General features: G+C 36.7%; 1 protein-coding gene across 5 annotated transcripts in view; it reads left to right on the top strand.

The window, feature by feature from the left end:
* Positions 1-7,206: 7,206 nt before the first annotated feature.
* The window catches only part of Mbnl1 (muscleblind like splicing regulator 1), a 169,859-nt gene continuing 164,185 nt past the window's right edge, over positions 7,207-12,880 (top strand). The window contains exon 1 of one of the 5 annotated variants that reach the window (XM_038347442.1): positions 7,207-7,310. The gene's annotated coding sequence lies outside the window, so the exon portion shown is untranslated. The remainder of the gene's footprint in view (positions 7,311-12,880) is intronic. The other 4 variants (XM_038347447.1, XM_038347438.1, XM_038347439.1 and 1 more) reach the window with 4 other exon arrangements.

The raw sequence follows: 12,880 nt of genomic DNA, 5'->3' as shown, positions 1-12,880 counted from the left end.
GGAGCAGGACAAGGCAGCCTGGTAAGGTGTATAGAGGTCAGCATCTGGACCACAGAGCGGGACTGCCAAGGGCACAAAGACTACTAATGGATTTTCTTCCCGTTGCTTTGCTTTTATGCCTCCTTACAAATTGCAGGAGAAAAATATTAAGTAGGTGAGTGCCTCTCTAAAGATCTTCACATTACTGCAATCAGGTTTAACTTTTAAGTCTTTGCAATGTTTTAAAAAACAAGCTGACCAACAGGGTAAGTATTTGTTCAGTCCTACATCTCAAATTAGGTTTGGAAATCACTAGTAACATTTTATCTGGTAACAGAGTCGTCTTGGCTCTCTGTCTTTGATAGTCTATTGACTGGAAGTCTCCTTCACAGTTTATAAAGAAGACAAAACGAGGTCAGAGATGCTTGGAATCATCATGCCTTCACCTTTGATTCTTTCATTTAATAAAAGCAAAATCAGAATATGTATCAGTGTTAAAATATTAAAATCTTTCTTTAACAAGTTAAAATTGAAATCATTGAACTAGAAGTACATCCCTCACCATGAAGCTGTGATGATAGCAACTGGAATAGTGCTACTTCTGCACTCTGAGAATCCCATGAACATGTGTTTGGGAAGGAGCTCGTGCCTAAAACTATGACTGTCTTTCATTTGAACTGAAATCTCCTTCCAAGGAAATAAGCACAGTCATGCAATAATTTTTTTATATGTATGTGTGTATGGTGTGTGCATGCATATTTATATTTGTATGTGTATGTGTGTGTGTATTTGCACATGCATGTGTGTGCATAGCATGTTTGTAAAATCCCAACGTTTATGCCTGATGTCTTTCTTGACAATACCCTACCTCATACTGAGGCAGAGTCTATCTGAACCTGGGACTCATCCTTTGGGCATGTCTGGCCATGCACTTGCTTAGGAAATTCCACCTTTTTGTATGTGGCAGACTAGATTACAAGCAGATTCCTGCACCAAGTTGGTTTCTGTGTGGGTTCTAATGATTCCAACCCCTGGCCTCACACATGTGGGATAAGTTCATTATTTCCTGAGCCATTACTGTACTCCCATGATAATTTGACCTGGTATGAATATTCGTTATCTGAAATGTGGGTGAATATTTGCTTGTACATACTGATAAATGTTGGATTAGGGCCTGGGCCTAAACTCTCAGTTCTTTTACATTTCATGCATACCTTATACACAAATTCTAAACATAATTTCTGCAATATTTTGACTGTGATCTATGATATGAAGTCAGAAGTAGAATTTTCCACAGGTAACAATATGTCAGCATTTAAGTGAGTTTCTGCTTTGAAATATTCCATATTCTAGGTTTTCATATTAGAGATTCCTACCCTTCAAATAGAGAAGGAAAGGGAGTGGAAGAGGAGGAGGAATAGCAATGGGAGATGGGTGTGCAGTAGTAAATCTGGATTAAAACCATGGAAAGCAAGGAATCTGTGCTCCTAAACTACATGGCTTTTCAAATTTCTTTGCAAGATTATATCAATTATGATTCATCAAAATAATTAGATTATTATTAATAGTAGTCTGATTATTATTAGTTTATTACTATGCTCTAAATATGAATCAATAATTATTTTATTGCTTTTCTTCATTAAAATGTTCTTTTAAATGAAAATTGTGCCGAATTTTAGTCTCTAAGATATTTTCTTACATTGAAATTATCAATATAAATTATTTAATACAATATATCATGTAATGTTCATGCATGCCCTAGAATGTCTGATACACAGAGGTGTGTATGTATAATTATGTGTGTATACACATAGGATTTTAAAGAATGTATTGCTTGGCATATAGCAGAAATTAAAATAATATTTATATTCATTTTTTATTTTAAATTATGAACGTGTGTGTGTGTGTGTGTGTGTTTGAGATTGCTTGTGGGTATGTATATATGAGTATAGGTGTCTGAAAAGCTAGAGGTACCAGCTCTGGATGGAGTTGGAGCTGCAGGTTGCAGATGTTTATGAGGTATCCAACACAGGGGCTAGAAATTAAATATGGATCTTCTGCAAAAGCAGCACAAGCTTTTTACTAATAAACCACTACTTTGAACCCCAAGACAATTTTTATTGATTTAATAAATAAACAAAATTTGTTCCAAATGCTGTCAATTACTCAGTTAGTTGTAAGTTGCACAGGAGGTTAATTGTAGTTGTCTGAAATCCTATTTTACTAAAAAGAAGCCATGGTTCTTTAGAGAAGTGAATGACTTTAAGTCCGGGGTAGGAAATATACAAAATGAACCCAAGGATCTTGTGCCAGAAGGCACGAGCATTATCAAGGAATATGAGGGTCATCTCAAAAGGTTCCGTAGTGAAACAGAAAGCCCTAAAGGAGATGCAGGAATGATTGCAGCAGCATCTGAAAGGACGACAACACGCTAAAATGGAATCCACTGCCAACCCTGCAAGTTAATAAGAATTAGCCAACTACCCAAGACAAAAGCAAGTGAGGCCCACCTATGAGCATTTATGAAATAGCAATCAGTAGCAATAGAGACTGCAACATTAAACTGTGTTCTATTATTTTAATTAGGAATACAAACTAAAATTTATTAAGGCATCATTTCCTTACCCAAGAATGACAAAAATTTAATATCTGATTTTATCAAATATTAGCAACAACATGGAAGATCTAAAAATGATGACAGATTATACTTTAAAGTCCTTTATGAGAAGGTGACTTAGTAGGGACAACTAACATTTTATGTTATATGTCCTAATAATCCTATTTCTTATATCTTCCTGGGAGAAAGAATTGAGGAGTTTGGTAGGGAGGCCTTCATGTTGCTGTTTCTGTGACACTGTTTTGAAATTCATATATAAATTATTTCAAAAGTATGTCTTAGAGCAAATATAAGATCCCACATACAGGGACATGAACTGGTAATCCTAGCACTGGGGAGGAGGCTACGCACACAACCTTAGAAATTATGTTTTAAACGACACAATGAGAAAATATGCAGTGATGTTTTATGTAACTTTAAATAGACTCACAAAACAATTTAATTTTGTATATGTTATAATTATATAGATATATTTTATAGGACTCGGGGGATCAAATATATACATTAGATGAGATAGGATTATGTTTGGGGTGTTATGACCATAAACCAAATATATACATAGTGCTTACATCATGTGTAGAAAAACAACATTGGAGAGAGTCTTAATGGATTTTGTTATTGTTTTCATGTTATACTACAGTCCTTAAGAAACAATTTGATGTATTGTAATCTTCAATAACATTTTAGGTGAACATTTAAGTGCCACTTACAGAGGAGAAAATGACACAGAAGTGATGGTGGATTTGTCTGATTTAACGGATAGTAGAGGGCGATCTCTCATTTTTCTCCTCCATATCACAGGGAAACACGGTCTGGGACTTCACTATATCAGAACGTCTTCGGGAAAAGATATATGTGAACTAAAAGATTTAGCATTTGTTAATCTTTGTTCACGGAGACTGCAAGTAGAAGTATGTTGAGGAGACAGTGGGGTGAAGAGATCTACCAGACCTAACTCCAAGAAAAAGCAGAATCTAGATGGTACAGAGCCAAAGCTCCTAGAGAAAATCCGAGAAGCAGGTGCTCAGTCAGAGGAGGTGACAGGGAAGGCCAGAATTGGAGCTCAGAAAGCAAGTCCAGGGAGAGGAAGTGGTCAGTAGAGGGCATGTGCTGAAAAAAGATGACAAGAGAGGGCTTAAATGTCATTGCAGCTTGATAACACGGAGCTCATTTCCTGCCGAGCAAGGAGTCTTGGTGAATAGAGGAAGCGGGGATCCAAATGCAGAAGGAGAAAGTATGACACGAGGGGGACTTAGTAATCTGCCACTCCCTCCAAATGCTAACCATGGCTCTGTCGTACAACATACATTTTTGAGGTTGCATAACCAAAAGACCTAGAAGCAGAGATCAAAAAGATGCGTGCACAGTATTGTTGACAGCAGCAGCATCCATAACAGCCCACGGAAGAAACAACTCAACCGTTCCCTGACGAGGAATAAAATGTGACCTTATGCATACAACAGAACAGTGTTCAGCCTTGAAAAGGAAAGATAGCTTGGACAGATGGTAGAAACTTATGGAGCTTATTGAAATAAGCGAGGTACAGGGGGACAAAGGCCATATGTGTTCATTTACCTGTGCTATCTAGAGTAGTCAAATCCTGGAAGTAGATGGTGGTTGCTAGGGAGTACAGGGAGGGAGCGGGGACAGGTTGTTGTTGAGTGAGCACTGAGTTTCAGTGTAGATGGATGAGAAAGTCCAGGGGTCTGATGGTGTTGGCGTTCTGCGGTGAGGACGTACTTGATGACTTCGAACAGTGCACATGAAACGGCTAAAATCTTGAGATCTGTGTTACATTTTGAGACAAATACCGAAGGCGCGGAGGACTCAAGGAGAATTAGTATTGGCAATGACCTCGAAAATTTCAGAGGAAGCAAAAAGAGAGCAATAAGTTGGGTTAGGTCAGTCATGACGTTGTGAAGCTGGCAGAAGCCCAAGCACAGTTGCCAAAATAAAGTTCTTGTTGGAGAAGTATGGACACCAGCCTCTCAGATCAAGGGGATACTAGTGCTGATGAAAAAGGAGGTGATTGCAGTAGTCCACGAACTTACCCTTCAGGGATGTATTTCAAGATCTCCCCACAGCAGCGGCCAAAATCCTCCACCACCACCCCCCCCCCCGCCTGCCAATGTTTTCTCTTTATCCCTACATGAACCTGAATGATGCCACCATGAGATCTATTTTCTTCTTGAATTGCCAAGAACATTCACCTTTTCCGTTTGAAGGAATACTTCCTGTCTTTTGAAGTGGATAGAGCGTCACTGTTCTAGGATTCTGGGGTCGTGATTAGGTAAAATAGGGTGACTTCAGCATAGGCTCTAAGACAATGTGACAGGACGCTGATCACATAAATGGGGAGTACTGACTATGGGGGGTAGCGCCCCCAATGTGGGTCCACTGGGCACTCAAGTGATTCATGTTCTACACAACAAGCAGCTGAGATTTTTTTTTTTTTAAATCATGCTACGGAATTCTGGCAACTGAAAATCACGTATCATTTCTGTAATTTTTCGTGAAATGTTTTTGGCCTGTGGTTGGGCCCTTGTACCTGACACATTAGATAGGAAAACGACAGATGAAGGGCTACTACGGGTGCTGAGGAGGTGAGAGTGGGCCCTATTCACATCAGTGGCATTTCCTTCATGGATGATTCTGCCAGGAAGTCACTGAAGAATTCAAACCAAATTTTAGCTGATGACACTTAGGTGGTTATTGTCTGGAGTCTTTTGTTTGGGTTTCCTTTTGTGGTGTCTCCCTGCAGGCAGTTCCCTTAGCCTGGTTTATTCGATTCTACTTCTTGCCAATTCGCATTAAATACGTGTGTGAGTAAAATGCAAAATGTTCCCATTTTTAATCATTCCCCAACATCAGTCCTTTGGCTACACAGTTAAATAAAAAGCTTAGGGTGTGGGGTTGAGTGAGTCCTCTTGGGCTTTCCCCCAATCCTGTTAGCATATCTGTTATTGTTTTTGTTGTATTTGTGTTTGGCAGTCACGTTAGTGAGACTTTCTGGGCATAGCATCTGACGTGCCTAGGAGACAATCTCACATTAAATTCCTCAATCCTTTGACTCTTTCATTCTTTCTGCTATCTTTTGCAAGGGTCTTTCTTTGAACCATAGTTGCAGGATTATATGGTAGGTAATCCACTACAACCCTACACAAAGAACTACAGGCAACTAAGGAATACTGGCAGCTAGAGGAATAGTCTTTCCCAGGAAAGAGCACAACCATTGGCTAATCTAAAACCAAATCATCAGCCCTGAAAGCATACAAGTAATATTATGCAGGTAATACCTAAGTATTCATGAAAATATGTTAATAAACACACATATATGCATATAACAATTAACAAAAGGAGACTATGACCTTGATAAATAGTAAGGAGGGGATATGGGAGGGTTTGGATGGAAAAAACAAAAGGTGGAAATGACATAATTATATTACAATCTACAAAGAAAATAAATTACTTTTAAAGACCATAAAAAGAGAGAAAAAAGAAAAATAAAGAAAGCTTAGTATGATGCCCTTCACACAGTGGTTTCCAAAGTCCAGAAAGTGGTTCTTACAATGTGTGAAGCTTTGCATAATTTGTTATTCTTGCAATCCACCCCCTTCTCTTCCCCAATAAGCAAGTGAAGGTGGGAGGAAGTGCTACCAGTTGGCTACCATTGACTTATATTATCTGTCAGACTGTGAATCTGAAAGAACACGTATGTATATAGGAAATACACATGCACAACCATCTGCATAGTTGGTTGTTGTCTATAGCTTATACTTTGGTTAGCCCTTCCCAATATTTGTAAACATGTCTTTTTTCAGCCATCTTCTTTTCAGCTATTTCCGTTTGCTCTCCTTACCGGTAAGGAACTCAGCCATCGACATGTTCAGCGACACAAGATCTGTGCCTGTTTTTCACTCTTGTGGCTGAAGTTGTGAGAGATTGTGGATAAGTAGAGGTTTCATTTCTGCAGTGCTTTATCTACATGTAACAGACCACTGCCATGGGAAAGGAAGTCTAAGACTTACAGGTAAAGAACCACTACCCCAGTTCTGGGAAATTGCTATCTTACTCTCTCTCTCTCTCTCTCTCTCTCTCTCTCTCTCTCTCTCTCTCTCTCTCTCTCTCTCTTTCCCTCCCTCCCTCCTTCCCTCCCTCCTCCCTGCCTCCCTCCTCCTTCCCTCCCTCCCTCCCTTCCTTCTTCCGCCACTGGGGTCATACTCCAATAACTTTAAATTAATTATATCTATTAAAGCAAGCTTATGTGTCATTTGTCAGCTCTTCCCTTTCTTACACAGAACAGCATTTTTTTCTGGTTGTGTGTTTCTGTAAGTATCTTATAGCCTCAAGCAGCTTTTTCCTTATACAAGTGGGCACTACTTGACAGAATATAAACTTCAATGACTCGACTTCTCTAAATTTTTAAATAAATATGCAAATACATTAATTACATATGAATGAATGCACACATTATAGTCCAGCTTCCACGATTATAAGGGCCTCGTGAACAATTTCTCTTCTCTGCAGAATTTGTAAAGCGTAATGACTGGTATTTTGCAACTTCCTCTTTCTGTGCACTATCCCTTTGCAGAGCAAAAGCTCTGTGCTTTTGCCACTTGTGAAGAGAGTCTGGCAGAGAACGGAGCTCTCGGAGGTGCTGCCCGTCAAACACGGATGGAGTAGAGAGACCAGCAGTAGTAAACAAGTCCCAGAGGTAAGAAGAACATGCTACTTGTTACTTTTAATTTTATTGTTTGGATTTCTAGTTCTATGCCAATGTCATATACAATGTTATGCATGCTGGCCAGATTACACACTAGCCTGTGTTAGCCTGGTACTCCTCTCATGTAAATAGTAGAAATTTTTAAGTGGACAAGGTTTAAGCAATTTCCCAAGTTTTAGTTTCAAATGTAAGCTTTTACTAAGCTGTAAAAAATTAAAGGTTTTCTTTAACCTAAAAGTTATTTTAGCTACAAAATAATAATAAAAAAAACTATCTTCCTTATTTATAGGTAGCCCCACATACAGCTACCTGCTGGATAAATTTTTGAATTAATAATAAATTCGTCTTATTTTTCCCCCAGCAGTTGATTCCTAACATTCAAAAATCCTCCAACAGTCTCTTATTCTTTTTATGCTTCATTTATTAAACAGTTTTCTTAAAAGAATATATTTCTTTTTACCTGCTATAAAAACAATGTTATTTAGCATGTAGTATTTGGGATTTTTCATATTATTACATTATGATACTTAAATTTTGAAAAATGATTTGAAATGTAAATCTAGTACATGATTTTAAAATCGAAATAAGTAAATTTAACTTTCCTAATAAGAACGTATTTATGATAATTAATAGAGAAAAAACTAGAACAAAGATAATTCATATTAGTAATTACAAATCAAACTACACTAGTTTTATGAGTCAAATCTGAAAACTGTAAGTCGTGTAGAAAATATCCTTTTCCCATTTGTGCCACTGTGAGAAGCTGGCTGTCCAAGCAAACTCTATTTAACAGTGTATTCAAATATGGAAACTTAACAATGTTCCTTTTAGGACCTCTTGGTTTCCTCAAGTTTGCTAAAACCCTTTATAGCACACTGAAGTTAACAAAGAGTTGAGGAAGAACAATGGCGCTCGCTCAAGAGTGCCGTTCAGTTACACGCTTGTGGTTTGCTTGCATGGTTTGCCTGTGGAAATTCACAAAACTTAAGTAATTTAAGGAAACACCACACATTACATATTCACTGTTTGAGATTTGTTGAAATAAACATCTCGGACTTGCCTATCTGAGATCACATTTAATTTTACTTTTAAAATAGAATATCATGGCCTCCAGCAAAGAAAACCCACACTATCTCATTTCTTGCTGGATCTTGTTTTTATTGTTTCTGAGCAGTGATGTCTTCCTGGTTCCGTTGCAGCTTCTGGTACCTATTGACTTTTTAAAACTATTTTCACATACTAGGTCCTAATCGTCTTCACTGTTTTTTGTTTTGATTTGATTTTGGGTTTTTTTGTTGTTGTTGTTGTTTTATGATAGACTCAGGAAAGCAAATGTTTCACATAGTAAATTCAGGAAAGTAATTGATAATGAAAGTTGGACATTTTAACCAGAACTTAGAGTAAGTTGAGAGTTGAGAATCCCATAACATTGTGCCTCTTCATCTTTAAGTCTCACACGCTAACTCAATAATACCTCTACTCAAATTTGGTTATGTTACTGCAACAATACTATTTCAAATGTCTACTTTATCAATACCTATATTTTCAAATATCTGTACATTTAACTATGAGATATTTAGATATCATGAACTACTAAGTATTGTGAGTATGTTATGAGACACTACCATGAATATTGGATATTGGATAAGAACCAAGAAAAAAATTACGGAATAAGCTGATCACCACTGTAACCCAGTAAACGAAAGCCAAGGCTGTAGAGAACATGCTGTCTTGTTGGCAGGGCAGATTCGTTGTTGATGTGAATTATAATAAGTCTGAATTAGCAGCCTGCTTCTAGATTGTGGAACATAAGTTTAGTATTTCTTCTTTGAAAACAATCTATTTACTGACAGGAAACATAAGTGCTTGACTGGCTGTTTCCAGGAGACATGTGAATGTTGAAGGGTGATACTGGATAATATTAGCATTGTGTTTCTTCTCTCAGAGACTCACTTAGGCAGAGCATTTAAAGTCTGACCCCAAATCAAAATGTTTTCAGTGCATTTAGAAAGAATATTATAATATATTTTCAGAAACAAATGTTAACTTTTGAGAAAGATAAATACACACACACACACACACACACACACACACACACGTACACGTTTCAGTGTTTTGTTAGATTCCATTCATGTGATACAATTGTTGGAGATAGGAATGGTTGCTGAAACTGCCTAGATGCTGTAAACCAAATCTTAAGAAGACCCAGTTTGCAACATGTGGGAGATGCTTCAGGGATGTGTGAGATCGAAGCTCCAGAGTTGATACTGATTAGCTCAGAGTGAGGAGGTGTTTCCTTTCTTTCACACACTGACCAGCCCCAAATTGCCCACTGTGGAAGAAAGTGACCTGCTTGTCATGAGTGTTATCCTACCCTAACCAGTAGCCAAATGTATTTTTCAAAAATTATTTTACTTGGAAACACTAAGACTATTTTTCTTTTGTATAAATGGGTAGACTTCCAAAAGAACACTGGAACACTATGACCTCCTTTTTCTTTTTTTCTTCCTCCCTCTTTCTTTCTTTCTTTCTTTCTTTCTTTCTTTCTTTCTTTCTCTCTCTCTCTCTCTCTCTCTCTCTCTCTCTCTCTCTCTCTCTTTCTTTCTCTTTCTCTTTCTTTTTTAAATTTTTTTCTTTCATGTTTTGTTTTCCCTTCATTCAGCCATTATCACATGGGCAAGAATAGAGAGAAGAAACTACGTTGTCTGATAGAATACGATTTATATGCACATGAAAGGAAATGACATGATTTGAATTTAGAAATCTCTGCTTTAAAATATTTGGGTCTTTTGCTGGACAGTGGTGGTACACACCTTTAAACTTCCCACTGGGGACTCAGCGGCAGAGGGATCTCTGAGTTTGAGGCAAACAGTCTACAGTATGAGTTCCAGGACAGTCACAGCTACACAGAGAAACTCTATCTTGAAAAACAGAAAAAAAAATGCATGTGTCTTCTAGCTTTTCAAAACCACATGACCTTGGACATTCCCATTTTTTTATTAATGTAGCTTACAAATAAGTGCCAAACCTTAAGATATTTAAATTTACTATATATGCACAATATGTTCTGAGTAAATGGCAACATTATTATGTTTACAAAAATGTACACTGTGAATAAATGCATTCAAAGAATGGGAGTATCAATCTACAAAATTATTTATGTAAAAATAAGATATAAGCAAACCCATTTTGTTTCTGAATATATCCATCTTTACAAATTCAGTGCCATAGAGTCTAATTTACACATCTGAGCTGAAGTAAAAAAAAGTTGAAAGTATTATATCCTGGCTTTTACATTTCTAAAAAATGTAAATTTTCTTTTGGGAATGACCATTACATTCTCTTGGGTCTTAGAGTTAATGTTGTCCATGTTCCTTCCAGTTTTATTTTCATCATTATAAACAAAACTGAAAATGGTTTTCAATTTTTTATTTGATATACTTTTCTTTTAATATTACTGAGAAAAATACTACTTTTTATTTTAAAATCCAAATCCAAGGGTATATAGCATGTCATTAGAATTGATAAATTCAGAAATGTCATAAGTAAATAAGAATGAAGTCAGCCTGCTGGTATGAGCACCTGGATTGGAACAACTTTCCTTCCCCGTTAACATTGCATTTACAGATATTTCATTGTGAGCCTTTACTTTTGCCTTATTTTGTTGTTACCACACCCTCAAAACTCTCTTCACCTTGGAAACAAGTGCTGTCATGTGGCCTCTGAGAACCTCATTGCAGCCGGTTTTGATTCTGGATAATATCGTAGACACTCATGAGCACACCTCAATTCACTTCATTTGTCTTTTCACAAGAAAATAATTCTCAGCGAGTTATTTTGTCCATTTGTTTCATGGCAGAAAGAGCTGAACAAGAAGAGCCACAAAGTTACTCTTCTCGGTAAGGCTGCCAAGCAACGAAGAATTTCTCTGCTTCAGATACTCGCCAGCAACTTTTACTCACTATTTTTTTTTAACTTTTACTTATTTTCAAAATCCTGACTTGAGTGGTTCACACGTGTAATCCCAGCAGAGAATTCCTATGATTTTTGAGACCGCCTAGGCTATGAGTTTGAGGCTGGATAGGAAGTGAGAGCAGGCCTTTAAAACTAAAAGTAAAAATAATTCCAAGCTTTAAAGTATCATAAAATACTTTAATGGGCATCTGTGCATCTTACCCCTTTTTGTCTCAAAACACAAGTTTCTTTCCGTTACTATTCATTTTGTTCTGCCCCTCTAAGAAGTCCCTTGACTTCTGTGTGCAGTCACTAAGTGTACAGTCTTTCTTAGCAGATATATACAAGGTCTACTTCATAAATCTGTGCTCAGAGTTACTGTTCTCTAATCTCTGTCTCTATTTAAGTTTTGCTGTTTAATAATATCCTTTATAACTTTATCCCTCCAGTAATCAATTCAATCAAGAGTTGATGATCACATTTAATTGTTACTTCTCTTTTTCTTTTTTAATTGGCAAATAAAATTACTTATATTTATTGTGCACAACATATTGTTTTAAAGTATGTGTATATTTGGAATGAATAATTTTAGGTAATTAGTCTATATATTATTCCACATATTTATTTTATTTTATTGTTAAAGTACTCACGTTATTCTTTCTTGGCAATTCCCACAGATACTATACAATACAACTAACAGTCATTATGCTGAATGCTTTGCCTTCTTGCTCTCTTTGGCTTGGAAAAATTTCATACTACTGTCTTTAGAAAAATTAAAAAATTTAAAGGATATAATCTTTCACCAACATTTTTCTTTACCTTTGAAAATTTTTGTAAAACAACTATATTTAACTGACATATAAAACAGAAACTGTACACACCTGAGAAATGTCTTACATGTAATATGTCTGTCCATGAATAAATTGTGTAATCTTCAAATCAGGGTGAGCATATCAATCTAAATACTTATTATTTCCTTATGGGGAAAGTATTCAAAATCTCTTCTAATAATTTTTTTTAACAATACATAACTATTATCCATAACAATCTTAATTTTGCTAGCATGTTTCCCATGGAGTGTATTTCTGGTATTGCCTCCTGTTTGGGGTGATCATTCATTTTCTGACATCACCTCCTATGCTTGCGCGTGGTTTCCAAGTTACCGTAGACCGAAGAATCTTTTATTTCACACTTGTTCATTTATGTCTTGGTTTATGTGTCTGGTATAGGTTCAAGGAACTTCCAGCTTTTGCCGTGACTTGTAATTCTTTATTGCCTAAATTATTTACTGTCAAGTTTTACATATGTGACCATCAGAACTTCATTCATTCTGGTTTCTCTGTCCTTATGACGCTCATCTACCATTATTAGTGCGCTTTTTCTTTTGGTGTAAAAAGTTACCCTAAGCAGCTACGACTTCCTTCCGGTTGGATTGCTAGAGTCATTCATCATTTCTTTGGTTGGTGGCGCTATAAGACATGGTCCCTGCCACTCTAGTGGTTTTGTTCCATGACCCTTGTAGTGGGGTATAATAGTGTAAGTGCACATGTGCCAACACAAACATATAAGTATATATGCATTCATCAACATAAAGTATATATGCATTT

Source organism: Arvicola amphibius, chromosome 11, assembly GCF_903992535.2.
Source record: "Arvicola amphibius chromosome 11, mArvAmp1.2, whole genome shotgun sequence".
NCBI lineage: Eukaryota > Metazoa > Chordata > Mammalia > Rodentia > Cricetidae > Arvicola > Arvicola amphibius.
The sequence above is the reverse complement of the archived record's forward strand: the minus strand, read 5'-3'. Positions and strand labels throughout refer to the sequence as shown.